Here is a 16,317-nt window from a genome sequence, read left to right as displayed (position 1 = left end):
TTACATCAATAATGACATTATTAAACAATATTTTTGTACAAATGATTGTCATTGGAGCTGCAAGAAATATAAATACAAACAACAATGAGCTTTATCTAGGAGAGGGATATAACAAATAACTGGCTAAGGACAACTCACATCTCCTAGGTGCTAATAGATGGAGGTTAACTTGTAAGATTTAGACAGGAAAAGCTTCAGCATTTTTTATTTGTCTGTATATCTTAAGCATAATCAAACAGAAATTCCCATGCATGCCAGAATATTTTTCAGAAGATTTCATGTGATAAATGGCAAAAGAAAAGCCAAAGTTGGTGAGAGCTCAGAGAATCCAAATATCACACCTTATTGATGGTGGAAAGATTCAGAAACACTTTGTGGACAGATTATGATCTACATACTTCTATATCTTCCCTACTTCTGTATCTCACCTGTATTTTCACCTGGATGTTGATTAGGAATTTCTAATTTATGTCTAAAATGGAAGTCTTGGAGTTTTCTCCCATGTATTCAGCTTTTCACATCATGATAAATGGTACCAGCATTTTTCTAGTTGCTCAAGTCCCAAATTTAGGCGGTATCCTTTTTATTTTTTGTTTCCCCTCACCCCCTGTGTCAGCATCACCCATCCAATCCTGACTGAGTTTCTGTAGTTCTTGTCATCACTGCTACCATCCATCCATAGCAACATCATCTCATTTCCAGAGCTCAACCAATCACTTTCCTGCTTAAGACTTTTAACAACTTCCCTTATCTCTTAGAATGCCTCTCCTGGGCCATTTGCTCAGATATCTCTTCTCTTCCTTCAGATTTCCGCTATGATGCCATCGCCTCTTCTCCAGTTACTCTCTCTTACCCCTCGATATTTATATTTTTGGCATTGTCTGAGATATGTATTCATCTTATATAACCATCTAGTCTTTGACAGTAGAATATAAGCTCCATTGAGGATGAAGAACTTGACTCATGTTTATCATAGTATGTCTAGTGTCTACCAAGTACTGGGAATATGATAGGTGTTCAATAAATAATTATTGTATAATAAAATGCATATACATGTGCTTGGGGTACTTGGGGAAAGCCTGAACACAGATGATATCATAAATATATGATAAAAGAGATTTAGGTATTAGAAACAGAGAATATCCAATTTCCCTTGACTATAATTAAAACTCATGAAATAGAGTAATAAATGAAGCAGGAATAGTAGATCTGGAACAACTTGTTGAGTCTTAAACTCAAGGGAAAATAGCCTGTACTTAATTTGTACATCAATTGGGAGGTTGCAGATCTCTTTAGTCCATGAAGTATGGGAAGACGCAGTAGGCCAAAATGTCGACTTATCATTTGAGAAGCCAGAGTATCTGGGTTTAAATCCCAGCTCTGCTGCTTCCTAGCTGTGTGGCCTTGAAAAAAATTCCTTCACTTTTCTGTGTCTCATTTTTTTCATATGTAAAATAGGGAAAAAGATTTTAATATCTGAAAGTTTTCTGAAGTTTAAATAAATTAATATATAAAGTGCTTAAAATTATACCCTTTTATATTTAACCACAGGCAGAATTTAATGCATTTTGCCTATACTCTCGTAAAATATTCAAACCTATAAATTGGGATGGCCAGGGAAAAAAATTTAACCATTCCAGGTATGTTATCTTCCAGTAATAAGACTTAGTAGAAAATAGGTTTTGGATAAGCTTTGTTGTTGTTGTTGTTATTGTTAGTGTTGCTGCTGCTGTTATTTTCATAAAGAACCAGTTTTTCAGAGTTTCACCCTGTCCTTCCCACTGCCCACCTTAAGGGAGAGATGCAAGTCTGATACTTATGATTGGAGAGAAGAGAGAATGATTGGGTAGGAAGGGTCTCAAACTGACCAGGCCAATGAGTCCTTGAACCAAAGATGTTCAAGAGTACTGAATTTCACAGGAACAGGCCTGCTTTAGTTCCCCCACAATCCTTCGTCATTGGCTAGGAATAGTCTGTGCCAAGTGTGGCCTCCATGCAAAGATGGTGGTGGGTCTGGAGGCAGATGCCGTAGCAAAGGCCATCTACACAGCAGGAGATATGCGCTATGAATATAGTATTTTCATAACCGCCACTCAGGCTGAATTCCTATCTGTGACTTTTATCCCCCATCACTAAAGTCACTGTCTCTCCTGAGTGGGACAGAAGGTGGGCTAGGGCTTGAGGAGTGCAATATGTTTGTTCTATGTCAGAATCTGGGAAGTGAGAGTATGGACAGGGCTCTGCTTCCCTCTAAACTGTATCAAATGTTAGTGACTTGAGGTGGCAGACGTCTTGAGACAAGACCAGAATCCTGATGCTTTTGGACAGAACATGGCCCATGAGATGTATGAACTGTTAGAGGAAGAATGGTTCCTGTACTGGTAGGACCTGCTACCTGTAAAAGAAGAGCAGGGAATAGTGACTGAGACTTTTCCTACCCAGGAACCAGGAGAGCACTAATTAGAGTTCTTGGTGTTTTAGCATAGAACTGAAGGCATGCAGGGATCAAACTGCTGACAGGAGCAGAGACAGCAAAATGTCCCATTAGTGGTGGGCTTGTCGGCTCACAAAGTACTGTAACAGCTTACTCCTAGCTTCCCCGTATCGACAGCTCTTAGAGGAGGTTGCATCGGGTGGTCCTGCAACAAGGGGCATACGGAAACTTCTAACTCCCTTCCATGTGATATGAGAGCCAAGGAAACGTGAAAGGTGACTCAAGCTGGCTCTCTGCCTAAGCATACCGTGCAGCCATTTTAACTTTGTTGCAAGTTTCCAAATAGAAAAGGCAATTCACCCAGGACACTTAAGGGCTCTCAGCATCCAGAGAGAGAAAGAATAAGCAGAACATCTAGAAGAAAATCATGAAGGCCTTTTTTTTTTTAGTTTTATTTATTTGTCAGAGAGAGAGAGAGAGCACAAGCAGGGAGAGCAGAGGCAGAGTGGGAAGCAGGCTCCCCGCTGAGCAAGGAGCCCAGTGCGAGACTCAATCCCAGGACCATGATCCAAGCCGAAGGCAGACGTTTGACTGATTGAGCCACCCAGGTGTCCCTCATGAGGCCCTTTAATTTGACTTTTCTATAGTAACATTTAGCGCCAGAAAACAGGTAGACATAGATGGCAGTTTTAACAGCAACAATAGAAGAGTAAGAAAATCTAAGGAGAGTCAAAGCAGTATTAAAAAAGACCTGGAATTAAAATTAAACATTGTTTTGAAATTCTAAATTTAAGTTCAGGGATAAATTCAGGGATGATCTATTTTAAACTTCATCTCTGAAATGACTGCGTTTTGCCGTTTAAACTTTTTTTTATTTATTTTTTTCATAAAGATTTTATTTATTTATTTGACAGAGAGATAGACAGAAGAGCACAAGCAGAGGGAGTGGCAGAGGGAGAGGGAGAAGCAGGCTCTGCACTGAGCAGGGAACCCGATGCGGGACTCGATCCCAGGACCCTGAGATCATGACCTGAGCCGAAGGTAGATGCTTAACCATCTGAGCCACCCAGGCGCCCTAAACTTTTTTTTAATCAACAATGCATTGTGGCTGCTATTCTTCCTGAATTTTTTCATGTTTAAATATATTGGTCTGTTGCCTTTTTACTTGAATAACTTCTTGGGTGGGTACTATAGTGTTGCATCACATTTGTTCACATTGTGCAACTGTTTCCTGGTACTGTATATTTCTATGGCGAAGTCCAAGGCTGGCTTGATTTTTCCATCCATATAGGTGACTTGTTTTCTCTGTCTAGAAGCTTGAGTCACTCTTTCTTAATCCTTGAAGTTCTATGGCTAAACTAGGCCCAACATGCTGTCTCATTTTTTTTTCTATGTTCTCAATTGCAGATGCACTTTTTTCTTCTGTATTTCAGATTCATGTATATAATATCAAACATATCTTCTTGTTGGGTTTTCTACTTCATCTTGTTCATCTTTATCTATATTTTGTGTATATTATTGTCTCTTTAGCTTCTTTAAGATCTTGCACATCCTGCATTTATGTTGGTTATCTCAACCCTTTAATTCATGCCAATTAACTTTAGAATCACACATATTTTGGTCATTCTGCTTCTAATTTTTTATTAATTCTGCAGTAAAGTTGTTTTGTCCTCAGTTCATTTTCTCAATATTAAATACTCCTTTCTAGCCTATCTGGATATTAAGATCTCAACTCTGATATCTTATTTAAATCATGTTCTTACTGTGTATTTTATGGTATAAATGTCTTAGTTTATTTGGGATCGTTGCCACAGCATAACTTATCTAATTTAAACAGATATAAGCTCTTTGTTACTTTTTAATTATATTTAAATAAAGGTCCAATATGGATTCCAAATAAATAATTATGTTATGACTAAAGACAAAAATAATTTATAACATAATGGTCAAAATATCATAGTGGCTTTTGGCACTCAGTTGAGAGATTAAGATGTTGAGTGACAGGTTAAATATGCTCATTTGATCTTCATTTCCCCATCCATACTTAGTGTGTCCAAGAAGATTTCATGTTCTAACTAATTAATTTATAAAAATGGAAATTGAAATAATATGAAATTAAAAACCTACAATGACATGAATCTGGAAACACTGTAATTCTCTCTGTAAAATGTTGAGAATATAATCTAAAAGCTCAGTTCCAAAGGCATCTTTGAAATCACCAGTGTTATTGGGATATGTTTATAGCATCTTAATAGCGTGAAGGGGAAAATATAAGTTAAAGAAATAAATTCAGCTTGGTCTTATGACTTGTCAGATCTAATGTTTATGCCCGATGTTCAGAAGAATTAGTTAATTTTGATACATTATTGCAAAAATATATAATGTCTTCTCTGATAATATATGAAGATGACATATTTGTTAGGAATCACTTCAAACTAACTTTAAAATGAAAAGGAATATAGTATAATTACATTGGCTAAGCTTCTGGCCAAACATGGATGTATTTGAGCTTTAGAAATAACTATAACAATATAATTTGGATGCTAACAAAACTTTCTGTCTTTCTTCTTTTCTTTGGGTGTCCATATTCTTCCTTCTTACTATAGATTTGTTTTCTTCATGTAGGCAAAGAACATAGGTACAGAAGCTATGGATTTTGCAACTCTCAGTCTTAAATTACTGTGGACAGACCAAGCTAACTTTCTTGGCCCCATACCCAGGAAAGGAGCTCAATGCCTTAGCTCAGGGCAGGAATCTTTAACCTCTCCTATCAACTACAGATTTTCAAATAGATTTTGCCCATATGTCTTGAGGTCTTGGTTGCCCACTCATGTTTGAAAATGAAAGAAGAGATAATTATTTCAGATGGATTTTGCGTTTTCTCTCTTTTGTCTAGGTAGGTATGTTCTTGGTGGACTGTCTCAAAAATGAGAGGTTTTACAGGGAATTCTGGGTACATTGGTGGAATTGGTTCGCTGACAAACTTCACTTTGTGGTATAGGGTGGGAGAGCAGAATAGTTGGCTGAGGGTTCTGTAAAAAAGCAGAATTATCCAGGTTTTCTTGAGGCATCAACACTTTGATATCTTCAGGCAGATGGTTCAGTTTTTCAACTGAGAAGACCTCTAGTTTTTGTCTGTCAATAAAAATTGCAGGGCAGGAGTGGGTACAAAGAAAGCAACTGATACAACCATTTCATAAGTGGACCTTCATTTATGCCCCATAGTCCACCCTAATCCACACACATGTTTTTCTTTAATTCTTTTTCTTTTTTCTTGTTTTATTGCCAAGATGTAGTTCTGAACCTTTCCAAGATTCTTCTTGAAAGAATAACTTAGACTTCCACTACAAGCCCTTTGTTCAAGTGGTATGGGTTAAAGTTTCCTCTAGTCTGTTTTGTCCTTCAACACAATTTCAAATACTTTTCATTTCATAGATATGTGTTAATATCTTAACTCGTATCTGCTGACCATAAATTTGATTTAGGGTTCATATTCAAAATATTTAAAACCCATATGACATTGGGAAAATGAGACAAGGAGTCTCATTTTACTGTAATACTGATACATTATTATCAGTAGTAAACAACTGTGACAAAAGACTGAATGACATGGTTATTCCTTTTTGTTTTTTTCTGTGTTGCTACTATTGTAAGGGAGTCTTGGGAGAAAGTGCAGTAAAGGCATGCCAATTTAGCTTTAGAATAATTTATACATTCTTTCTCAGTCACCTGCTTCACATTTGCATTGTGTGAGGCCAAAAAACCAACATAAAGTTATAGACAGTATTATAAAACTAAGCTTCTGACCCTTGATCTTATTTTCACATTAGTCCATTCTAAAGTTTTTAATTCTATATATCTGATGGAGAACCATAATATTAGACTAACATGGCTTTAATGAAATTACAATTTAGACATGGCTAAAACTGAGAGAGGACAATACATCATAAACTATAAGTTGTGAAGCTCATTGTTTCTTTTCAGAAATATGCATTTCTGAAGGGGGAAATGAGTACATATGTTTCAGATTTATTTATATTTAAATCATTAAATTAGTCTTATTCAGAGCTCTTAGACGCTGCACACTTCTATTTATTTCTCCTCTTTCATTCTGTCTCTCCTAAGAGCTAGCAAATGTCTTCATACACCTTCAGGAAGCAATTCCAAATATACGTATTTGGATTAAAATACAAACCAAGTGAAAGTAATGCCTTACATTGCCATACTGTATTTTATCACGGTAGAATCAGTTTTTCATTTGCATTATGATGACTTTTCTTCCTTCAATTTATATTTAGTTGGTATAAGGTTATAATCTTAAAATATCAAATAATTCAGGTCCCAAATTAAGCTATTAATTGAAGAAGGTAGTTTTAATACATTCTGTTTTAGAATTAATTTATACTGTGTTGACTTGATCATAGAAGACCACATAGTGATTATACTAACCATCGAACTAAAGGAGAGGTAAGAACTCATTTAACTTTTGAAAACTGTATTCAATTAATGTTGAACGTTCCTTGGTACTCCATATGCTAGTTAGGTGGCAAAAATTAGTTTCATTAAAATGTCCTTGTCTTTTATGCCTTTGGCCTACTATTTTACACTCTTTGTTTTATTTGTTGTAAGGATGTTTTTGAGAACTTTGCTTGCCTCCTTACATAGTGTCTTTTTAATGAAGACATAGGAGGTATTTTTTCAAGTCTCTATGCTTTTGATAGTTCGGTTCTGAGAAACATCTCTCTCTCTTTTTTTTTAACTTTATGGCCACTGAATCATGGAATTGATTAAGATCCCACTTTGAAATGGCTATCGACAAACCCAAAGCTAAATTAGTTGGTTATGCCCCAGTAGGCATTTTACAGGCATAACTTGGAGATATTGCAGGTTCAGATCCAGACCGCTGCAATGAAGCGAATATTGCAATAAAGAGAGTCAAATGAATTGTTTTGTTTTTTAATGCATATAAAAATTAGGTTTACATTGTACTGTAGTCTCTTAAATGTGCAATAGCATTATGTCTAAAAACACAACATACTTACTTTAATTAAAAATATTTTATTGCTAAAAAATGTTGACCATCACCTGAGCTTTCAGTGAGTTTTAATCACTGGTCAAAGAGCACCAGAACAAATATAGTGATAATGAAAAAGTTTAAAATATTGCAAGAATTACCAAAATGTGACACAGAGACACAAAGTGAGCAAATGCTGTTGGAGAAATGGCACCTCTAGACTTGCTCAACAAAGGGTTGCCACAAATCTTCAGTTTGTAAAAAATGCAATTATATGTGGAGCACTGTAAGGTGAAGGAACCTTAATAAAGTAAGGTATACCTGCATATACTACTCTCATTCCTGGCTTCATCTTAGTTATCTTTACCATATTTCTTTGCTCACATTTTCTCACTACTTTTATTTGTACTATAGTATTTAAATGTAAATATAAATATAAATAGATTTTAGTATTTTCAAGTTGCATAAAATCCTTTTTTGGGCAAAGTAGAAACTAAATGCTATTTGTATTAATGACTACTAGAGTAGTAACTTCTCTTGCTGCTTATCATTATAAAGATGAATTGGTTGGGAGTTAATTTTTAGCTCATTATATTATTTTTCCAACTTATTTATTATATATGTTGAGTAGCAAATTTTTAAATTTTTGTCTTCCTCAGATTTTACAACCTTCCCTTAAACACATGAAGCATACAGAGAAATCTTAACATCTGGAAATATGGGACCTGTTGTGTATTATTTTATATAACAGTCATTAAGGAAATTCATAGTGTGTTGACAAAAATGTGTATTCTTTGTTGTTTTTCTTTAATAAAATTAAGAGATTATCTAATTTCAATAGAGATTAAATAAATGAATGAAATCAGATTTTACTTTTTCCCAAATTTTATTCTAATATTAATAATTCTATCCAGCCTCTCCCCCCCCAAAAAATTATCATGTCAACAAACCAAACAGATAACACACTCAATGTCATGTGATAGATACAGAGACATGTAAATATTCCACAAATATATATTGGATGGCTCTATGTTCCCAGGCACTTTCCAAGCACTGAGAATAAAGCAGCAAATAAAATAGCAACAAATAAAACAGACCTACCCTCATGGAACTTATATTCTAGTGAGGGGAGATGGGCAATAGTAAATAATAAAATGTATAATTAATTGTGAAATGTTTTAAGAACAAAAATGAAAGTGGAGAAAGGGGCTATGGAGGGATGTGGGGCTTAAAAAATGAAGTAAGCAGACAGATAAGCCATCACAGAGAAGGTAACATTTGCGCGGAGACCTAAAAGAGGCAAGGGGGTGATGCATGCAGACATTCGGATACCAGCAAACATTGAGTACACATGCCCTGCAGGGGAGCTTGGCCACTATGTTGGAGAAACAGCAGAATGATCTGTCTCTGGAGTGAAGTGGGAAATATGGAGAGTAGTAGGAGATGACGGCCGGCTTTTGCAGAGCCTTTTGACTATTGTAATGGATTTCATTTTTTTTTCTTTGCTGGGAAGAAATACCATTGGAAAGTTTTGAATATAGGATTAAAAAGAATCACTCTGCCTGCTCTGGTAAGAAAAGATTTAAGAGCGTTAGGCAGAGAATGAAAGGCTAAAGACTAAGATGCTACTGCAAAAGTTCATGTAAGAACATACATTGTAAGGCTATATAGGCTTAGACCCAGACATAGAGGTGAGGAGTGGTTGGGTTTGAGTGTTAAGTCCACAGGTCTGTTCAAGATTGGATGCAGAGGTTAAAAAAAGTCAATGAAGATGCTGGGATTGTGCCCTGAACAACCAGAAGGATGGAGTTGCTGGAAACCAGGTTGGGGAATATTGCCAAAGGAGTGGATTTGCTGGGATGATCTGCAGTTCACTTTTGCTCCTTTTGAGTTTGAGATTCTTCATACTTTTTCCCCACTTAGGCATCCAAGTAGAGATGCCAAGTAGATTAAATATTACCCAGTGTTGTGTATGGATGTAATTGCATATTTATAAAATTCCAGTGATCCAGACAGTTTGGAAAGTCCTGTTTTTAGCTGACATGATGTGCTTTCCCATCAGATATGTCTAGGTATTTCTGTTGCCTTCATTGTCTACTATAGTAAGGACACTGGCTTCTACTTTATTACCTAACGTGCTTAATTCCCCATTCATACTGAAGAGATGCACGTAAGTAATCTTTTACAGAAAAAACACCCACAAATAATAGCAAGTATTTCTTCATATCCTCACGTGGTTTTCAGGTCAATAAGAAATCCAATGAGAGAGACAGGAATATGACATTAGCCTAGGTTCCCCCAACCCTCCCCCCGCCGCACCAAAATCCAAAGAGACTGATTCTTCCACTCTAAAAAGTAACCAAGAGTAAATAAGTGTTTATGACTATCGAGAACCTTTTGTATTAAAGGGAGTGAAAACAGGCTGGTTGTATCTGGTGATATTGTTAGCAGGACACTTCCTCTGAGAGAGTCTTGCTTGTTAAGGCTGTAAAAGGAGCAACAGATAAGGTGGAGTGCTTACAACTTAGCAACAGCTTGGAAAGTATTGTCAATAAATGCTCCAGTTTGAAATGGGGCCAAGTGATAGGCTGTGATAATATTGTACAATTGAAGCAGCACTTGAGTATCTAATCTTGGGATTAGAAAAGATCTGGGGGTTCACACCACTGAAGCCGTGTCGGGGAGGAATTTATAGCTCTTCTCACTGATATTAATAACAGCCCCAGATTAGTGGAGGCAAACTTTCATAGAGTTTACTGCAATATATCTATGATAAAGTGTGGAAACTTGCCCTTTATAACAGGAGGAAAAAAAAAAAAAGACCCACCTCTCAAAAGTGTTGTGATAGAAACAAAAGCATCTGGTTCCCACTATCACCATGTTTTGTATAAATGTTTCCAAAGATCTAGTTCCTTGATAATGGCCTTTGGTAAATTCATTTAAGAAAAATCTGGCCTCACAGCAGCATTTCCCTACACAATGACTTTACACGTGAGAATCATTTGCTAACCTAGCCTTTCATAGTTAGCTAATGTGGAGACAGTTTGCATTCAGTTCATAATCTGCACACAGGAAATCCCACAGAAGCATGTTGCCCCACCACCAATAGCCAAGAAACCAGGAGGGAAAGCAAAGAGGTGACCGAGGGAGGAAGAAGAGGATGAGTGAGGAAGAGAAAAGAGGAGAGGAATGGAGTGTGAGAGAGAATACAAATTGGAAACAGAAGCTTGAATGGGAAAATGCCATTTTAGAAAGTAATCTTTTGAATTCTGTTTTTAAAGTCGTGCCTAGAAGCTGTCCAAACTACAGCCAAATAATAAGATTACGTCTGATTCCTGATCCTAGCACTGTCAGGCTTGGTTAGTGTGATGTCTATAATGTATTTGGTGTGGTTGCTTTTTGTTTTGTAGCACAGCAGGAACCCTCTCCATTAGACGTAAATTGTTTACAGGTTTTTTTTTTTTTTCATTGCTGAATTTGCACGGAAATTTCAAAGTGAACATTTTTACTTTACAATATGGTTCTATTTTTTGGGGGGGGGGTGGCCCAACTGACAGTTACGACTATTCCAGCACAAATGAAAATCACTACACACAACCAGTAATTCTTTTTCATGAGAGTTAGAGGGGATTTCATGTTTTATGGTAATTTTACATCAGCATGAGAGAAGCTCTGCTTATTTTTCTAAGGGTCCATCACTGCATTGTTTTAATAATATTTATAATATTCATAATAATAAATTCAACACCAACAAGTGGATAAGGTTACACTTGGAAAACTTAGTATGGTAGCTTCCTTGTTTTTAAGACTATTTCTGTCCTTCAGCTTACCTCAGGAAATGTTTATTTATGGGTTCAACAAACATAGGTATTAGAAGAAGAAAGCAGATTTGAGGCTAAGGCATATGACATTGACATTAATTTCCAAGCTAAAGATTTCACTAATGCTTTTTTTTTCCTTGTCCATTGAGGAAAAATCTTTTTTATCCTTTTATTTCCTAAGAATGCTTACAGAACTAGTTAGTAAATGCTGGTGATTTCCAAACCAAACACTTCAAAATGTTTTGCTGTTATTAATAGTTTTAACGTTGTTGGTTTGATAGGTCCCTAAAGGAATCATCAGCTCATTTTATGGGTCTTACCCCTACAAATGGAAATTAAAACTGAGTCCTGGGTTGAACACAACTGGAGAATATAAAGTTCACATTCCTAGTAGAAGTGAAGTTTTAGGGTATGTGCCTTGATTTCTATTCTAGGTCCGTAAGCGATTTTTCTTTTAAAAATTCTCTCCGAAACTTGCACTCACGTCTGGGTGTACACTTCCAATCTGAGATGGCTTGTACTGCTCACCATCAGATGAGATGCCAAATGGTAATCCTGGCAGGTATTTTTGTTGGTATTTTTACTGTTGTACACAACACATTTTGATAAAAAGTGGTGAGAAAATTAAAAGAATCCAGAGGCAAAAGTCTTCCTGAGATTATTACACTTGGTTGCTTTTTTAAATGCAAACTCTAATTCACATCTGGAGTGTTCTGACAGGGTTTTTGTAATGAATTGACTTCGAACATTTCACTCTTCTCAAACAAAGACTCCTGGAACTTTAGTCTTCTTGTCCTGTAAATCTGCGATGTTTCTTTTTTTGTCAATAGGCACGCGGAAGGACTTAAAAAGACACATTTATTTCATTTCTGAGAAATTAAATCCAGATTTAAAGCTTTTCTCTCACCCACTACTGTTGGCTCTCTTTAGAGTGATTCTGTGGTGGTGCTGGGCCCCAGGAAGCATTGTAACATGTGTTGGCAATCTTGCAAACCAAATTTAGAGTCCCTTAGATTCAATGGCAGGATATTTATGAGGAGTGATGCTTGCCCTGAGCTCTTTCTGTGGCTTGATGTGAGGCCACTGGCAGTGCTTTTAGGGTGAGTTTTTCTTGTTTATCCCTGACGATGTTTAATGCAAAACTAATCCACTTCCCGGGACATCTTGCTGCGGACAAGTCATTCTATTAATAGTTAGCAGTCTTGATTCTGCTTTCCAAGTGGGATATAGAATTAGGCTCCACATCTTCTCAGTAACGTTCATTTATACAAGTCAAAATTATCTTGAGATAATAGGAAAAAGATGAAATGAAAGACTAGTTTTCTCTTGTTTCTATGACATCTCACTGCACTTTGTTTTTAATGTACTTAATTTGTTTTGAATTACTTTTTGAAACAATTCCTACCATTTTTAGCATGAAGCCAATCCTAATTCAAAAACTGCAAAAACAGAAGACGTTTGTTGTTTTAAACAATATTGACTTACTTATCTCACTTAATGTGCTGATAAATGTTTAATAACTGGCTCTCCAGAAAAAAGAAAAAGCATACTTTGCATTATTTGCAAATTTCCAGGGTATAAATGCTCCTACCATGATTAACCCCAACCTAACAGCCTTCTGTCAACTGGCTTTTAATATTTTTAAAAAAATTAACAGTTGGCTTTAGCAATGGCTGGCTTCCACACTCCACTAGAAAAAATACTGTGTTACATATATATCTTCTACGTTATTAAGTGCAATCCTTCCCTAATTAAAAATTACACCAATAACATAACAATGTTCTCTATAAGAATAGATTGTTTGGAATGATCAACTCTGAGCTATGTCATAAAATCCTGGAACTTGAGAACTAGAAGGATTCTGGTTTCATGTCTTCGTGTTGAAGAGACTTGAGATCCAGAAAACAGAATAATTTTTTGCAAGGTTACAATGGCAGCAATGAAACTCAAACTGCATCTACTGGGCCTCAGCTCAGTGTTCTTTCCATTAATTTATTCTTGTTTCTGAATTAATAGCTCATCATAGAGATGATCTTGAGTTACCTGGGTTTTCCTTGGTCTTAACAGAGCTAGTTTGCTGCTCAGTTGTTATAATCAACTGTTAAATCTCAGGACTAAGGCATGAGTCAATAACTGATTCCTCATTTCTTTAGTGACTATAAATGATTGTGCAATCTAAAGTAAATCCTGCAGAAAGAATATGTGCCCTTATAACTATGATGTTTCTATTTTACCACTTCAGAGCTCAGCCAAACATGCAAATGAATGGTATACCTTTTAATCCACAGTTTTTGTTGTTGTTATTTAGAGACTGAGCAAGAAGGAGAGAGAGAGAGGTGGGGGAGGGGCAGAGGGAGAGGGAGGGAGAGAATCTTAAGTAGGTTCCACGCTCAGTACAGAGTTGGAAGTGGGGCTCGATCTCATGCTCCTGAGATCATGACTTGAACAGAAATCAAGAGTCAAACGCTTAACCCACTGAGCCACCCAGGTGCCCTTTAATCCACAGTTTTGATCTTCCATAACTTTTAACTAGAAAGTTACTCTAATGTTTTTGCTATAAAAATCCTGGCCGGTATCTATCTCTAGCTGTTGTTACCCTGTGTAAATCTTCTACTACAAATTTACTAGACTATTTACCTCCAAGTTAGTTTTCATCATGATAGTTCTCTGTTTAAAATGAACAACAACAAAAAATTATTGCTTTTCATCCAATCCAATAAATCTACTCTCCTTATCATCAACTCCTGATGATGAGGATCAATACGTTTTGCTCACCCATATCCTCAGTGCCACCACAGTGCCCGGACCCGTCCCGTATTAGCAATCACCTTACATGTATCATCTTATGTACCCACACATACTCTGTGCGTGGGAACTACTCGGATCCTCACTCTACACCTGGAGAAATAAATGGAAGTAACTCCCCAAGGACTCACAACCAGGTAGTAGCAAAGCCTATATTTGGACTTAGCTTTTCAGATTGTTACTTTAACCACCATACCGTATACTGTCCTGTTGAATATTTTTGACAGCCTGGCCTGGTGTGGAATGTTCTCCATAATTTGGGATTAGCCCATCTCCCTAGGTGTTCCCTCTCTAAGCTTCTGGGTGAAGTCTTGACTTCAGGCATGCTGGTGCTCTCATGATCCAAGCAGAGGCTCCAGAAATCCTCTATGCATTTGCTGAAACTGTGTCCCTTCCCCTTGTCATTGGAATCCCCTTTTATGTTCAACAACATCCTAACCTTTCTTCAAGGCTGTTTGTTAACCACCTGCTCTCTCCTTCTTGCTGTGCTCTCACCTCCTGAACTCCATGCACTGCTTTGCATTTCTGGTGGTTTTTCTGGATGTCAGGCCTCCCCAGGCAGTTCAGATCTCTTTGGACGGGGACAATGTGTTATGCTTTTTTATATTATCCACTGTGCCCCGTACAATATTATAACCTTATAATATTTTTTCAGTATGCATTGATGATAATTTTGTTTGTCAGTTATGCAGATCATCACAGGCATTTGACTGCACCTAGCAAGTGAGATCCTGGAAAAGAGCAGTGAATTTCAAAATGCCTTTGACAAGTTGAATGATGCCTGATAGAGACAATAAAGAACAATTCACCTGTGAAAACTATCCTAAGGACACAGACTGAACCTTTCAGAGTATTAGCAACAGTAGCAGAAAAATAATGGGATTAGAGTGGATAATAAGCTAAATGGGAATCAGCAGCATGCCTTTATGAACCGTGCATAAATAAAAGCATAGCGGGCAAGAAGTCTGCGCTAATCCTCTTACTAGGTTTTGCATAGGTCAGGCTTTCTTAGGAATAATTCACCCAATTCTGAATTGTTCTCTTTCCACTGAAGTGATGAGGAAGGGACTGTAACATTAGGGATTTATATGACATATTAGAAAGATAATAGAAAAGAAAGGAACATAAAATTCATTCAACTTTCTGCCCTTTGAAAACCATTTAACCCATAGCCTTGATTTTGCAGAGAACAGCTCTCAAACCGAGCCAGAAGGGGTGTTAGCCTTGTTTTCCAGTTTCTTTACAGTTCGCAAACTCCTCTGTCAACACTGCTTTGGCTGTACAAACCTGATGGTCAGGAACTTCCACACAAGGCTTGAGCTCAGACTGTACTGTCGTATTCCGCAAGTGCTGTCTATCCAAACGACGGGTCACTGGAGAGAGCAGGAGCCAGCCCCGAAGGCCTAGGGAGCTCCTGGCTTAAGTCCCTATTTCCATATTACCTTATGGAAATCCAGTTCCTTTGCCCCTGAGTTGCTAAATTAAACTACTTTTAGCCCCCTGAAGCTAGTGCACTTAATGAAAAAGATTTAGTACGGAATGATGACCCTTTTAGCTCTCTGAGGAAGTTTGGTTGGGTTACATGATGGTAATGATTAATAGTAAGTATTTTGGGTGTTTAGGAATTCCTTCAGGTTCACTCTTTCTAGTATGACTTGTTCTTTCACTTAGTTCTATAATGAATATGTAACCAATCTTTATGGATTTGGCAACATTAGTGGCATTTCCCCCTCGTACCATCTGATAACAACCTTTTGAACTGGTATTATTATACTTATTTTAGTAAATGAGGAAACAGAAGTTAAGTATCTGTCCAATGAGAAACAGCTAATAAACGTCTGACTTTATGCTCTTTCTACTGTATTACTGAGCCACACACAACCTTCTCTTTGACTAAGTCGGTGAATTTGATCATAAATGCTCTGATTTTTTCATAGTTAAGACTTGTAGAAAAAACTTTCATGAAAGAAATTCGTCACATGTTTGCATTGATAAGTTATGTCTAAATGAGGCAAAAATGAAAACAGCTGCAATGTGTCTTGTACTTTTACAAAATAGAAAATGTGAGATGTTAATAAAAACATGCTGATTAAAGTATCTCTATTACAGAGGTTCTTATTAGGGGAAAGCAGTATAAAGTTACAACAAGGAATATTTTTAGGAATCACATCTAGTAATTCAAAATTGTAAACCTTTGAATTCTATAAGCCCTATTTTATTATTAGCATAATTATTACCACAGG

The sequence above is a fragment of the Halichoerus grypus genome, chromosome 3 (assembly GCF_964656455.1).
Source record: "Halichoerus grypus chromosome 3, mHalGry1.hap1.1, whole genome shotgun sequence".
Lineage (NCBI taxonomy): Eukaryota > Metazoa > Chordata > Mammalia > Carnivora > Phocidae > Halichoerus > Halichoerus grypus.
The sequence above is the reverse complement of the archived record's forward strand: the minus strand, read 5'-3'. Positions refer to the sequence as shown.